The sequence below is a fragment of the Eretmochelys imbricata genome, chromosome 3, assembly GCF_965152235.1.
Source record: "Eretmochelys imbricata isolate rEreImb1 chromosome 3, rEreImb1.hap1, whole genome shotgun sequence".
NCBI lineage: Eukaryota > Metazoa > Chordata > Testudines > Cheloniidae > Eretmochelys > Eretmochelys imbricata.
The window spans coordinates 192,982,555-192,995,367 of NC_135574.1; positions in this window are offsets into that span (position 1 = coordinate 192,982,555).

A 12,813-nucleotide genomic window follows, 5' to 3' on the forward strand; every position below is an offset into this window, starting at 1 on the left:
CATCCCTGGTGCAGCAATACCCGGGGAGTCTCCTCCTTTTCCAGCACTGGGGTCAGTCACAAAGACCATCGGTCACTTTGAACAAGCAGCTGCCTCCTGCCATCCCAGGCCACACTCCCAAACCAGGCTAGAGAAGGAACAGAATCCAGGAGTCCAGACTTCTCCTAGGAAACCATTCCCCACGTCAAGGTCCACCTCAGTCAATCGGGGTAGAGGCTGAAGGGCGGGAGGCTGCGGGTTCTCACTAGAGAGCCCAAAGGATGGCCCGGTCACCGGTTGGGATCACTTTCCAAGCACTATTTCAGCCCCACATTTTTGGGTGGACATCCCACAATGGAAGCTGCAGAGCACCCCCCAGGGGACACAAACACACACCCCTCTCCTGGTGGTGGGATGGGGAACAGAGGTAAGGACAAAAGAAGTAAGAGATGAAGAGAAAGGAGGGAGGGATGGACGAAAAGGTAAAACCACCCAAAGGACAAACCCTAATGTCCCCAGTGATCCTAAGGGACAAAATCCTAGGTGGGGAATAAAATTCTGCCACCTTAAACTAGGGTTTTCCATGCTAGAATTCACTTGGCACCAGATGAATCAGATGGAGAAGGCTCTTACCTTCTCAACAGGGACGTCTGTTTTCTCGTAAAATCTGTAATTCCCTGTAGAAGGAAAGGAGAAAACTCCAAAGAGGTTCCTCCTCGTGCTCACGTACGTGAACCCTAATACTCTCTCAGTCCTCAAAGAGAGACCTCGAGAAGGAGACTTGCTGAAGCAAAGCCACGGGGATCTCTTGACGTTCCCCTGCCCTGCACCCCTGTCCTGCCTGGCTGATGTCAGCATCTCTCTGTGAGGTCACCACCTCCCCATCAGCTTTGACCAATAGGCTGAGCTCCTGCAAAAGGCCTTTGTGATCTCACTGCCACATCCACCCCTCCCCTGCAGAGCTGATGTCCTGCCGCTGTCCAGACACTTTGGAGGTTTCAGCTACTAGTACCCTGTGGATCATCCCACTCAATGAAGTTTCATTCCAGGAAGCAAGCCGGCTTGACAGTAAAACATCAGAGGCTGCTCCCAATGCTACACTCAGTTTTTCAGAAATTAGGAGACTGTATGCCCAGAAGAGGCCATTACAGCATTTAATCTGACCCCCTGCATATCACAGGCCTCCTATAGACCACAGTAGCTCTTTTCGGGGCAAACAGATTCCAGGTAGGCATCTAGTCTTCATTAAACGACATCAAGAGATCGAGAATCCACCACTTTCCTTGGTAGCTAGTTCCTGTGGTGAATCATCCTCGCTGTTGAATATTTGTTCCTTATTTGAAATATGAATTTCTCTCTTTTCACCTTCCAGCCATTGGGTCTTGTGATGCCGTGCTCTGCTAGATTAACGACCGCCTTCATACCCAATATTTTCTCTCCATTAAGGCACTTCAACACTTCAATGAAGTCACCTTTCAATCTTCTTTCAATAAGCTAAACAGGTTGAGCTCTTTCAATAGCTCACTAGAAGGCATTTTTCTCCAGCCCTCAGAACATTTCGTGGCTCTTTGCTGCCCTAGCTCCAAGGTCTCAACATCTTTTTCAAATGAGAACACCAAAACCGTATTCCACTACGAAATTAGGTCGAATTTATAGAAGTTGGTTTTGTAGAAAGTGTTTTTATACAGTGGATTGTGTGTGGCCCCACCCAAATGCTCTCAGTGCATGTAGTTGGCGGAGTGTGTCCACAGTACCGAGGCAACCGTCCCCTTCCGGAGCATTGCACTGTGGGTAGCTATCCCACAGTTCCCACAGTTCCCGCTGCCCATTTGAATTCTGGGTAGAAATCCCAGTGCCTGATGGGGTTAAAACATTGTGGCGGGTGGTTCTGGGTACATATCGTCAGGCCCCCCTTCCCTCCCCCCTTCCGTGAAAGCAAGGGCAGACAATCATTTTGTGCCTTTTTCTTGAGTTACCTGTGCAGATGCCATATCACAGCAAGCATGGAGCCCGCTCAGCTAACCTTCACCGTATGTCTCCTGGGTGCTGGCAGACGTGGTAATGCATTGCTACACAGCAGCAGTTTATTGCCTTTTGGCAGCAGACAGTGCAGTATGACTGATAGCCGTCGTCGATGTAGTCCTGGGTGCTCTTTTAACCGACCTCGATGAGGTCGGGGCGCCTGGGCAAACATGGCAGTGACTCAGCCAGGTCATTTCCCTTTTAAGTTTCGTCTCATGGCGATTCAGTCCTACCGGCAGTGCACTTTTAATCTTTTAATCTTTTTAGTCTTTTAATCAGCAGCCAGTAGATGATGGCCAGCAGTCATACTGCACCATCTTTTGCTGAGCAACCAGGAGATGATGATGGCTAGCGGTCGTACTGCACAGTCTGCTGCCAGCAAGATGTATAAAGAGAGATGAAGTGGCTCAGAACAAGAAATAGACCAGATTTGTTTTGTATTCATTTTCTCCTCCCTCCCTCCGTGAAATCAACGGCCTGCTAAACCCAGTTTTGAGTTCTATCCTTGAGGTTTTGAGTTCTATCCTTGAGGGGGTCATTCTGTTTCTCGCAAAGCCACCCCCTTTGTTGATTTTAATTCCTGTAAGACAACACCGTAAGCCATGTCGTCTCATGTGATTCCTCCCTCCGTCAGAGCAATGGCAGACAATCGTTCCGCGCCTTTTTTCTGTGCAGACACCATATCACAGCAAGCATGGAGCCCGCTCAGATCACTTTGGCAATTAGGAGCACATTAAACACCACATGCATTATCCAGCAGTATATGCAGCACCAGAACCTGGCAAAGCGAAACCAGGCAAGTAGGCAACAAGAGCGCGGTGACGAGAGCAATGAGGACATGGACACAGACTTCTCTCAAAGCACGGGCCCTGGCAATGTGGGCATCATGGTGCTAATGGGGCAGGTTCATGCCGTGGAACGCCGATTCTGGGCTCAGGAAACAAGCACAGACTGGTGGGACCACATAGTGTTGCAGCTCTGGGACGATTCCCAGTGGCTGCGAAACTTCTGCATGCATAAGGGCACTTTCATGGAACTTTGTGACTTGCTTTCCCCTGCCCTGAGGCGCACGAATACCAAGATGAGAGGAGCCCTCACAGTTGAGAAGCGAGTGGCAATAGCCCTGTGGAAGCTTGCAATGCCAGACAGCTACCGGTCAGTCGGGAATCAATTTGGAGTGGGCAAATCTACTGTGGGGGCTGCTGTGATGCAAGTAGCCAACGCAATCAAAGATCTGCTGATATCAAGGGTAGTCACCATGGGAAATGTGCAGGTCATAGGCGATGGCTTTGCTGCAATGCGATTCCCTGACTCTTGTGGGGCCATAGATGGAACCCATATCCCTATCTTGGTACCGGAGCACCAAGCCGGCAAGTACATAACCAAAAGGGGTACTTTTCAGTAGTGCTGCAAGCACTGGTGGATCACAAGGGACGTTTCATCAACATAAACGTGGGATGGCCGAGAAAGGTACATGACGCTCGCATCTTCAGGAATTCTGGTCTGTTTCAAAAGCTGCAGGAAGGGACTTTATTCCCAGACCAGAAAATAACCCTTGGGGATGTTGAAATGCCTATTGTTATCCTTGGGGACCCAGCCTACCCCTTAATGCCATGGCTCATGAAGCCGTACACAGGCAGCCTGGACAGTAGTCAGGAGCTGTTCAACTACAGGCTGAGCAAGTGCAGAATGGTGGTAGAATGTGCTTTTGGACTTTTAAAACCGCGCTGGCGCAGTTTACTGACTTGGTTAGACCTCAGCAAAACCAATATTCCCACTGTTATTACTGCTTGCTCTGCGCTCCACAATATCTGTGAGAGTAAGGGGGAGACGTTTCTGGCGGGGTGGGAGGTTGAGGCAAATCGCCTGGCCGCTGGTTTCGCACAGCCAGACACCAGGGCGGTTAGAAGAGCACAGAAGGGAGCAGTGCGCATCAGAGAAGCTTTGAAAACCAGTTGCATGACTGGCCAGGCTACGGTGTGACAGTTCTGTTTGTTTCTCCTTGATGAAACCCCCTGCCCCTTGGTTCACTTTACTTCCCTGTAAGCTAACCACCCTCCCCTCCTCCCTTTGATCACCCCTTGCAGAGGCAATAAAGACATTGTTGCTTCACATTCATGCATTCTTTATTCATTCATCACACAAATAGGGGGATAACTGCCAAGGTAGCGCAGGAGGGGTGGTGGAGGAGAGAAGCACCAGGAGGGGTGGTGGAGGAGGGAAGGACAAGGCCACACAGCACTTTAAAAGTTTAAAACTTTAAAACTTATTGAATGCCAGCCTTCTGTTGCTTGGGCAATCCTCTGGGGTGGAGTGGCTGGGTGGCCAGAGGTCCCCCACCGCGTTCTTGGGCGTCTGGGTGTGGAGGCTATGGAACTTGGGGAGGAGGGCGGTTGGTTACACAGGGGCTGTAGCGGCAGTCTGTGCTCCTGCTGTCTTTCCTGCACCTCACCATATGCTGGAGCATATTAGTTTGATCCTCCAGCAGCCTCAGCATTGAATCCTGCCTCCTCTCATCACGATGCCGCCACCTTTCAGCTTCAGCCCTCTCTTCAGCCCGCCACTTACTCTCTTCAGCCCGCCACCTCTCCTCCCGGTCATTTTGTGCTTTCCGGCACTCTGACACTGTCTGCCTCCACGCATTCATCTGTGCTCTGTCAGTGTGGGAGGACAGCATGAGCTCACAGAACATTTCATCGTGAGTGCGTTTTTTTCACCTTCTAGTCTTCGCTAGCTTCTGGGAAGGAGAAGATCCTGTGATCCTTGAAACACATGCAACTGGTGGAGAAAAAAAAAGGGACAGTGGTATTCAAAAAGACACATTTTATAGAACAATGGGTACACTCTTTCACGGTAAACCTTACTGTTAACATTATATACATAGCACATGTGCTTTCGTTACAAGGTCGCATTTTGCCTCCCCCCAGCGCGTGGCTAACAGTGGGGAACATTTCTGTTCAGCCACAGGCAAACAGCCCAGCAGGAATGGGCACCTCTGAATGTCCCCTTAAGAAAAGCACCCTATTTCAACCAGGTGACCATGAATAAGATCACTCTTCTTAGGATAACACAGAGATAAAGAACGGATGTTGTTTGAATGCCAGCAAACATACACTGCAATGCTTTGTTCTACAATGATTCCCGAGTACGTACTACTGGCTTGGAGTGGAAAAGTGTCCTACCATGGTGGATGGAATAAGGCTGCCCTCCCCAGAAACCTTTTGCAAAGGCTTTGGGAGTACATCCAGGAGAGCCGCGAATGCCAGGGCAAATTTTTCATTCAACATGCTTGCTTTTAAACCATGTATAGTATTTTAAAAGGTACACTCACCAGAGGTCCCTTCTCTGCCTGGTAGGTCCGGGAGGCAGCCTTGGGTGGGTTTGGGGGGGTACTAGCTCCAGGTCCAGGGTGAGAAACAGTTCCTAACTGTCGGGAAAACTGGTTTCTCTGCTTGCTTGCTGTGAGCTATTTACAACCTCATCATCATCATCATCTTCTTCATCCCCAAAACCTGCTTCCGTGTTGCCTCCATCTTCATTGAAGGAGTCAAACAACACGGCTGGGATAGTGGTGGCTGAAGCCCCTAAAATGGCATGCAGCACATCATAGAAGCAGCACGTTTTGGGCTCTGACCTGGAGCGGCCGTTTGCCTCTCTGGTTTTCTGGTAGGCTTGCCTCAGCTCCTTAAGTTTCCGTGGCACTGCTTCGGGTCCCTGTGATGGCCTCTGTCATTCATGCCCTGGGAGATTTTGATAAATGTTTTGGCATTTCGAAAACTGGAACGTAGTTCTCATAGCACGGATTCCTCTCCCCATACAGAGATCAGATCCCGTACCTCCCGTTCGGTCCATGCTGGAGCTCTTCTGCGATTCTGGGACTCCATCATGGTCACCTCAGCTGATGAGCTCTGCATGGTCACCTCTGCTGATGAGCTCTGCATCGTCACCTGCAGCTTGCCATGCTGGACAAACTGGAAATTGAAATTCAAAACTTCGTGGGCCTTTTCCTGTCTACCTGGCCAGTGCATCTGAGTTGAGAGTGCTGTCCAGAACGGTCACAATGGAGCACTCTGGGATACCTCACGGAGAGCAATACTGTCTAATTGTGTCCACAGTATCCCAAATTTCACCCAGCAAGGCCCATTTCAGCGCTAATCCCCTTGTCGGGGGTGGAGTAAGGAAATTGATTTTAAGAGCCCTTTAAGTCGAAGAAAAGGGCTTCGTCGTGTGGACAGGTGCAAGTTTAAATTGATTTAACACTGCTAAATTAGACCTCAACTCCTAGGGTAGACCAGGGCTTACTGATGCTGTGTCACCTCCCTATCCTGCTCACGGCTCTGCTCCTACGTCTAATGATGCCTTTAGCCCTGTTCACCACAACATCACACTGGGAGCTCATGTTGACGGGCTTCTCCACTATGGCCCCGAAAACTGTTTCAGAGTCACTGCTTTCCTCGACACACTTCCCCATTCTGGAGGTATGACCGGCATGCCCTGTTGCTAGCTATAGGACCTTGCATTTGGCTCTGGTCAAATTTCTTTGCTTTGAATGGGTCCAGTTTGCCAAATGAGCCAGATCCCTCTGTATCACTGCCCTCTCCTCATCAGTAATTACCACGCTGCCAGTATTTTGTCACCCATCAATATTATCAGCAGGGATTGTATGGTTGCTCCTAAATCACTGATAAAATTATTTTGAAAAATTTGTCCTTGAGAGATTCTTCAAAGGCTTAGTACCCAGGACCAGCACCCCACCAGCACCCCACAGCACAGTGAGAAACGGACCCCTGCCCTGGAGTGGGGTTAGGGGAGAGAGAGCCAGTGAGCCAGGGACCTCCCTGCCCCACCCACACCAGCTGCGGGACTCAGGCCTGAATGGGGGATAGTGGGGACCCGGCCATTGTCCAAATCAACCACAACTCCTACACAAACAAGGTCAGGAACTGGGACAGTGCATCTTGGGGGAGGAGACCCTGGCTGGTCTGTGACAAACACCCCTATTTTGTGGGTCCCAGATCATGGAGAAAAATCCCTGTTAGAGCTGTTAGAGCTGGTGGATCATCAGAGACAAGACCCTCTGCAGGGGGTCACGGTGCTGAGAAGGGGAAGGACAATCTCAGTCCCAGCACAGCTGGGAAAGGCTTCTACCTTTTCTCAGCCTTGGAACTGCTCTCGGATGTTCTTCAGAGCAGCCTCCTCATGGCCATGTCCACAGCTACCTCCTCCTCGTCCTCTGAGTCTCTGGAGGTCCCTGTACCAGGGAGAGAAGGGGACAGGGTGACTCCTGCTGCCACGCGGGGAAAGGACAGGGGCATAGTGCGGCAATGTGCCCCCTTCCCACCTGCGGGACCCAAGGGAGATCAGGAACCACACTTCCCCCTCTCAGTGATGCCTTCAGCCCCCAACTCCTTCAGTAGCCCATAGCAAAGAGACCCTCCCTTCCCCACAGTGTCCTGGACTCACCTGCCCCGACCTGGAGCATCAAGGACCAAAGTGGCAGCATCTAGTATCAGTGGGGTTCATGTGACTCAAGCCAGACACGTGGGCTGGTGACCCGTCCCCACAACACTGGTCGAGTGCCTGAGCCCAGGGTGTTCACAGCCCCCTCCTCACCCCTCCCTGAGCCCAGCCTGGTTCCTCACCTGGAACAAAGCAGCGGCGCACCTCGGCCTGGCTGCTGCCTCAGTCCCCGGCGCTGCTGCTGTCCCATGGAGAGCGGGCCGAGCTGCTGATGCTTGGACAGGGTTCCTCCACCTCCTGCCTTCGGGAGGCTGGAAGGTCCTCAGTGACTGGGCAGGGCGATGCCTCCTGCTGGGAATCAGGGCTGGGATTCTGGGGCCCGTGCTTCCCACACAACAAACCCCAGAGCCACCCTGCCGGCTCCCCTTCTCGGCTGAATCCTGCCTCCCCAGCCACATCCTGGGACAGCTCCTGGGGAAGATGGCAGCTGCTTCCCTCAGGCTCTGAGGCCACCTGCAGAGCCTTCTTTCTCAACATCCTCAGGAGCCTGGCCATCCTGGAACCGAGCAAGGAGCAGCCGTGAGTCTGGGCCCAAGGCAGCCTCTCACTAACCGCCCTGTTTGCTCCCTCCCCATCCCTGTCCCTGACAGAGCAGCTCCTCCTCCCCACACAGGGGTGCAGGGAGTGCAATCTACACACACTGCCAGGAGTTCATTGCATCATCTGCTCCCAACGTTCCCCCTCGTCATCCCTGGTGCAGCAATACCCGGGAGTCTCCTCCTTTTCCAGCACTGGGGTCAGTCACAAAGACCACCTGTCACTTTGGACGAGCAGCTCCCTCCTCCATCCCAGGCCACACCCCCCCTCCAGGCTAGAGAAGGAACAGAATCTAGGAGTCCAGATTTCTCCTGGGAAACCATTCCCCACGTCATAGTCCCTAGACATGGCAAGCCCTGGGTCTCCTTGTTTCCCATTGATTTCCATGCTCAGCAGCTCACAGGGTCTAGCCCAGTTCAGAGACTCTCAGCCTTCGGAACAGTCTCCCACAAGGGAAGGGCTGGGAGCCCCATTGCTGGGACCTTTCCAAACACACTGGAGATGGCTCTGGAGAAGCCCCTCCCCTGACTGAAAGCGAGGGACTCCTGGGGTCGCTTTGCAAATCCGATCTCCTTTCGGAGAGATTCTCTCCTCCTCTTTCTGCCTCTCCCCACACAGACGGGGGATGCCACAGAGGAACCCTAATGCCACTCACTTGCTCTAGGTGATGGAGAGATGGATGGCGGATGTTCAGGGTGGCAAGCTTTCGCTTGCCCTCCTCCTCATTCTCCAAGCCAAAGGCAGGCTGGAAAGGGTGGTGACCTGAGGAATTACCCTGCCAAGCACCAGGCAGGGTGATGACACTGGGCGATCGACTGGCTGTGAAGAAAGAGTCTGTCTTATTGCTAAGGGATGGAGTAACTCAGCCAGCAGCAGAGGGTGCAGAACACTGCCCTAGTGCAGGAGAGACAGCGCCTCCCAGATCCTGACTTCCGAGCACTTTACACACCTTCCTGGAGCCTGCTGCTCTTAACAATTTCAAAATAATAAAATACAAATCAAATAGAATATTTCAGCTCTTCGATTAGGTCATAATCTGATCTGAGTAAACGTGATAGGACACCTCATACTATGCACTGCTCCAAGTGACTCGCTCCAATGGATCCCCATCTTCCCCCCACCGTGAGTTAGGTAGGAGCGGATTGTTATCCCTACTTGAAAGAGAGAGAAGCTAAGGCTGAGAAAGGAGAATTGACTTGTCTTTGCCTCAGACTGGCTGTGTGACCTCAGTTGGGAATAGGACCCAAGAGCCCTGACTTTCAATCTAACCTTCGGACCTGGAATTTCATACATTGAATGACCTGAATAAAGTGCTCTCAAATGACCAACCACAGTTCATAATAATTATTCAGAAAGTATTTTAGGAGAACTAGAATGTCAGAGAGAATCATGAACTGCTCAGAGACAATTAAAGCAGAGAAGCAGCAAAATTTGTCAACCATATGACTGGTTATGACTTATTTCCTTGGTCTTAAAAGAGACCAACAAGGACCTGAGTCAACTCCCTGTCAGTAACGCCCTGCTCAGCCAATCAGGGTTGAGGGGTGGGAGGTTGCAGGTTCTTACCAGAGAGCCCAAAGGATGGCCCCGGTCACCGGTGGGGATCACTGTCCGAGCCTTATTTCAGTCCCACATTTTTGGGTGGACATCCCACAATGGGAGCTGCAGAGCACCCCCCCAGGACACACACACACAGACACACACACACACATACACACACACAGACACCCCTCTCCTGGTGGTGGGAGGGGAACAGGGGAAAGGACAAAAGAAGTAAGAGATGAAGAGAAAGGACGGAGGGATGGAGGGAAAGGTAAAACCACAAAAGGGCAAACCCTAATGTCCCCAGTGATTCTAAGGGACAAAATCCTAGGTGTTTGGCTGAATATTCTGCCATCTTAAACTAGTGTTTTCCATGCCTAGATTTCAGCTGGCACCAGATGGATCAAATGGAACAGGTTCCAAACCTCTCAGAGGCTCTTACCTTCTCAACAGGGACGTATGTTTTCTAGTAAAATCAGTAAAAGGAAAGGAGAAAACTTCAAAGAGGTTCCTCCTCGTGCTCACTTACGTGAACCCTAATACTCTCTCAGTCCTCAAAGAGAGAACTCGAGAAGGAGATTTGCTGAAGCAAAGCCACAGGGATCTCTGACGTTTCCCTGGACCTGCACCCCTGTCCTGCCTGGTTGATGTCAGCATCTCTCTGTGAGGTCACCACCTCCCCATCACCTTTGACCAATAGGCTGAGCTCCTGCAAAAGGCCTTTGTGATCTCACTGCCACACCCACCCCTCCCCTGCACAGCTAATGTCCTGCTGCTGGCCAGACACTTTGGAGGTTTCAGCTACTAGTACCCCGTGGATCATCCCACTCAATGAGGGTTCATTCCAGGAAGGAAGCCGGCTAGACAGTAAAACATCAGAGGCTGCTCCCAATGCTACACTCAGTTTTTCAGAAATTAGGAGACTGTATGGCCAGAAGAGGCCATTAGAGCATCTCATCTGACCCCCTGCATATCACAGGCCTCCTGTAGACCACAATAGCTCCTGTCGGGGCAAACACATTCCAGAAAGGCATCTAGTCTTCATTAAATGACATCAAGAGATGGAGAATCCACCACTTTCCTTGGTAGCTAGTTCCTGTGGTGAATCATCCTCACTGTTGAATATTTGTTCCTTATTTGAAATATGAATTTCTCTCTTTTCACCTTCCAGCCATTGGGTCTTGTGATGCCTTGCTCTGCTTGATGAACGAGCCCCTTCACACCCAATATTTTCTCTCCCTTAAGGCACTTCAACACTTCAATAGCTCACTAGAAGGCATTTTTCTCCAGCCCTCAGAACATTTGGTGGCTCTTTGATGCCCCAGCTCCAATGTCTCAACATCTTTTTCAAATGAGGACAGCAAAACCGGATGCCGTATTCCAATCTCAGTCTCACTCATGCTCTGTCACCTCCCTATCCTACTCACCGCTCTGCTCCTACGTCTAATGATGGCTTTAGCTCTGTTCACAACAGAATCACACTGGGAGCTCATGATGACGGGCTTCTCCACTATGGCCCCGAAAATCCTTTCAAAGTCACTGCTTTCCTGGATATACTTCCCCATTCTGCAGGTGTGACCGGCATGCCCTGTTGCTAGCTATAGGACCTTGCATTTGGCTCTGGTCAAATTTCTTTGCTTTGAATGGGTCCAGTTTGCCACCCACCAGTCACCCACCAGTGTATTTTGTCACCCACAAGTCTTCTCAGCAGGGATTGTATGTTTGCTCCCAAATCACTGATAAAAATTATTTTAAAAATTACTCCTTGAGAGCTTCTTCAGAGCCTTAGTACCCAGAACCTGCGCCCCCCAGCACAGTGAGAAAAGGACCCCTGCACCTCCATGCCTCTGTCCTCCCTCCAGCGGCTGGGCGCTGTGTCTCACTCACCACAGTCCTCTCCACCACAGCCGCCTTGCAGCAGTGCAACTCCCATGTGTCCTGTGCTCTCTTCCGTGTAGCGAATCACGCGGGGTGGATGGCATCCAGGAATATGAGCTGCTGGGCCTCGTCCTGCACAAACCAGGAGTGGGGTTAGGGGAGAGAGAGCCAGTGAGCCAGGGATCTCCCTGCCCCACCCACACCAGCTGCGGGACTCAGGCCTGAATGGAGGATAGTGGGGACCCGGCCATTGTCCAAATCAACCACAACTCCTACACAAACAAGGTCAGGAACTGGGACAGTGCATGTTGGGGGAGGAGACCCTGGCTGGTCTGTGACAAACACCTCTATTTTGGGGGTCCACGATCATAGTGAAGAAAAGTCCCTGTTAGAGCTGTTAGAGCTCTGCAGGGGGTCAGGGTGCTGGGAAGGGGCAGGACAATCTCAGTTCCAGCACAGCTGGGAAAGGTTTCTACCTTTTCTCGGCCTTGGAACTGCTCTCGGATGTTCCTGAGAGCAGCCTCCTCATGGCCATGTCCACGGCTACCTTCTCCTCGTCCTCTGAGTCCCTGGAGGTCCCTGCACCAGGAAGAGAAGGGGACAGGGTGACTCCTGCTGCCACGCGGGGAAAGGAGAGGGGCATGGTGGGGCAATGTGCCCCCTTCCCACCTGCGGGACCCAGGGCAGATCAGGACCCACACTTCCCCCTCTCAGTGATGCCTTCAGCCCCCAACTCCTTCAGGAGCCCATAGCAAAGAGACCCTCCCTCCCCCACAGTGTCCTGGACTCACCCGCCCCCACCTGGAGTATCAAGGACAAAAGTGGCAGCATCTAGTATCAGTGGGGTTCATGTGGCTCAAGCCAGACACGTGGGCTGGGGACCCGTCCAAAGAGCACTGGTTGAGTGCCTGGGCCCAGGGTGTTCACAGCCCCCTCCTCACCCCTCCCTGAGCCCAGCCTGGTTCCTCACCTGGAACAAAGCAGCGGGACACCTCGGCCTGGCTGCTGCCTCAGTCCCCGGCACTGCTGCTTTCCCATGGGGAGCGGGCCGAGCTGCTGGTGCTTGGACAGGGTTCCTCCACCTCCTGCCTTCGGGAGGCTGGAAGAACCTCAGTGACTGGGCAGGGCGATGCCTCCTGCTGGGAATCAGGGCTGGGATTCTGGGGCCCGTGCTTCCCACACAACAAGCCCCAGAGCCACCCTGCCCGGCTCCCCTCCTCGGCTGAATCCTGCCTGCCCAGACACATCCTGGGACAGCTCTATTTCAGCCTAGCTGGTGCCCGTCCCACCTCACCACCTGCATCCGGAGCAGGTTTCCTCCTCCAGAAGGCTGGG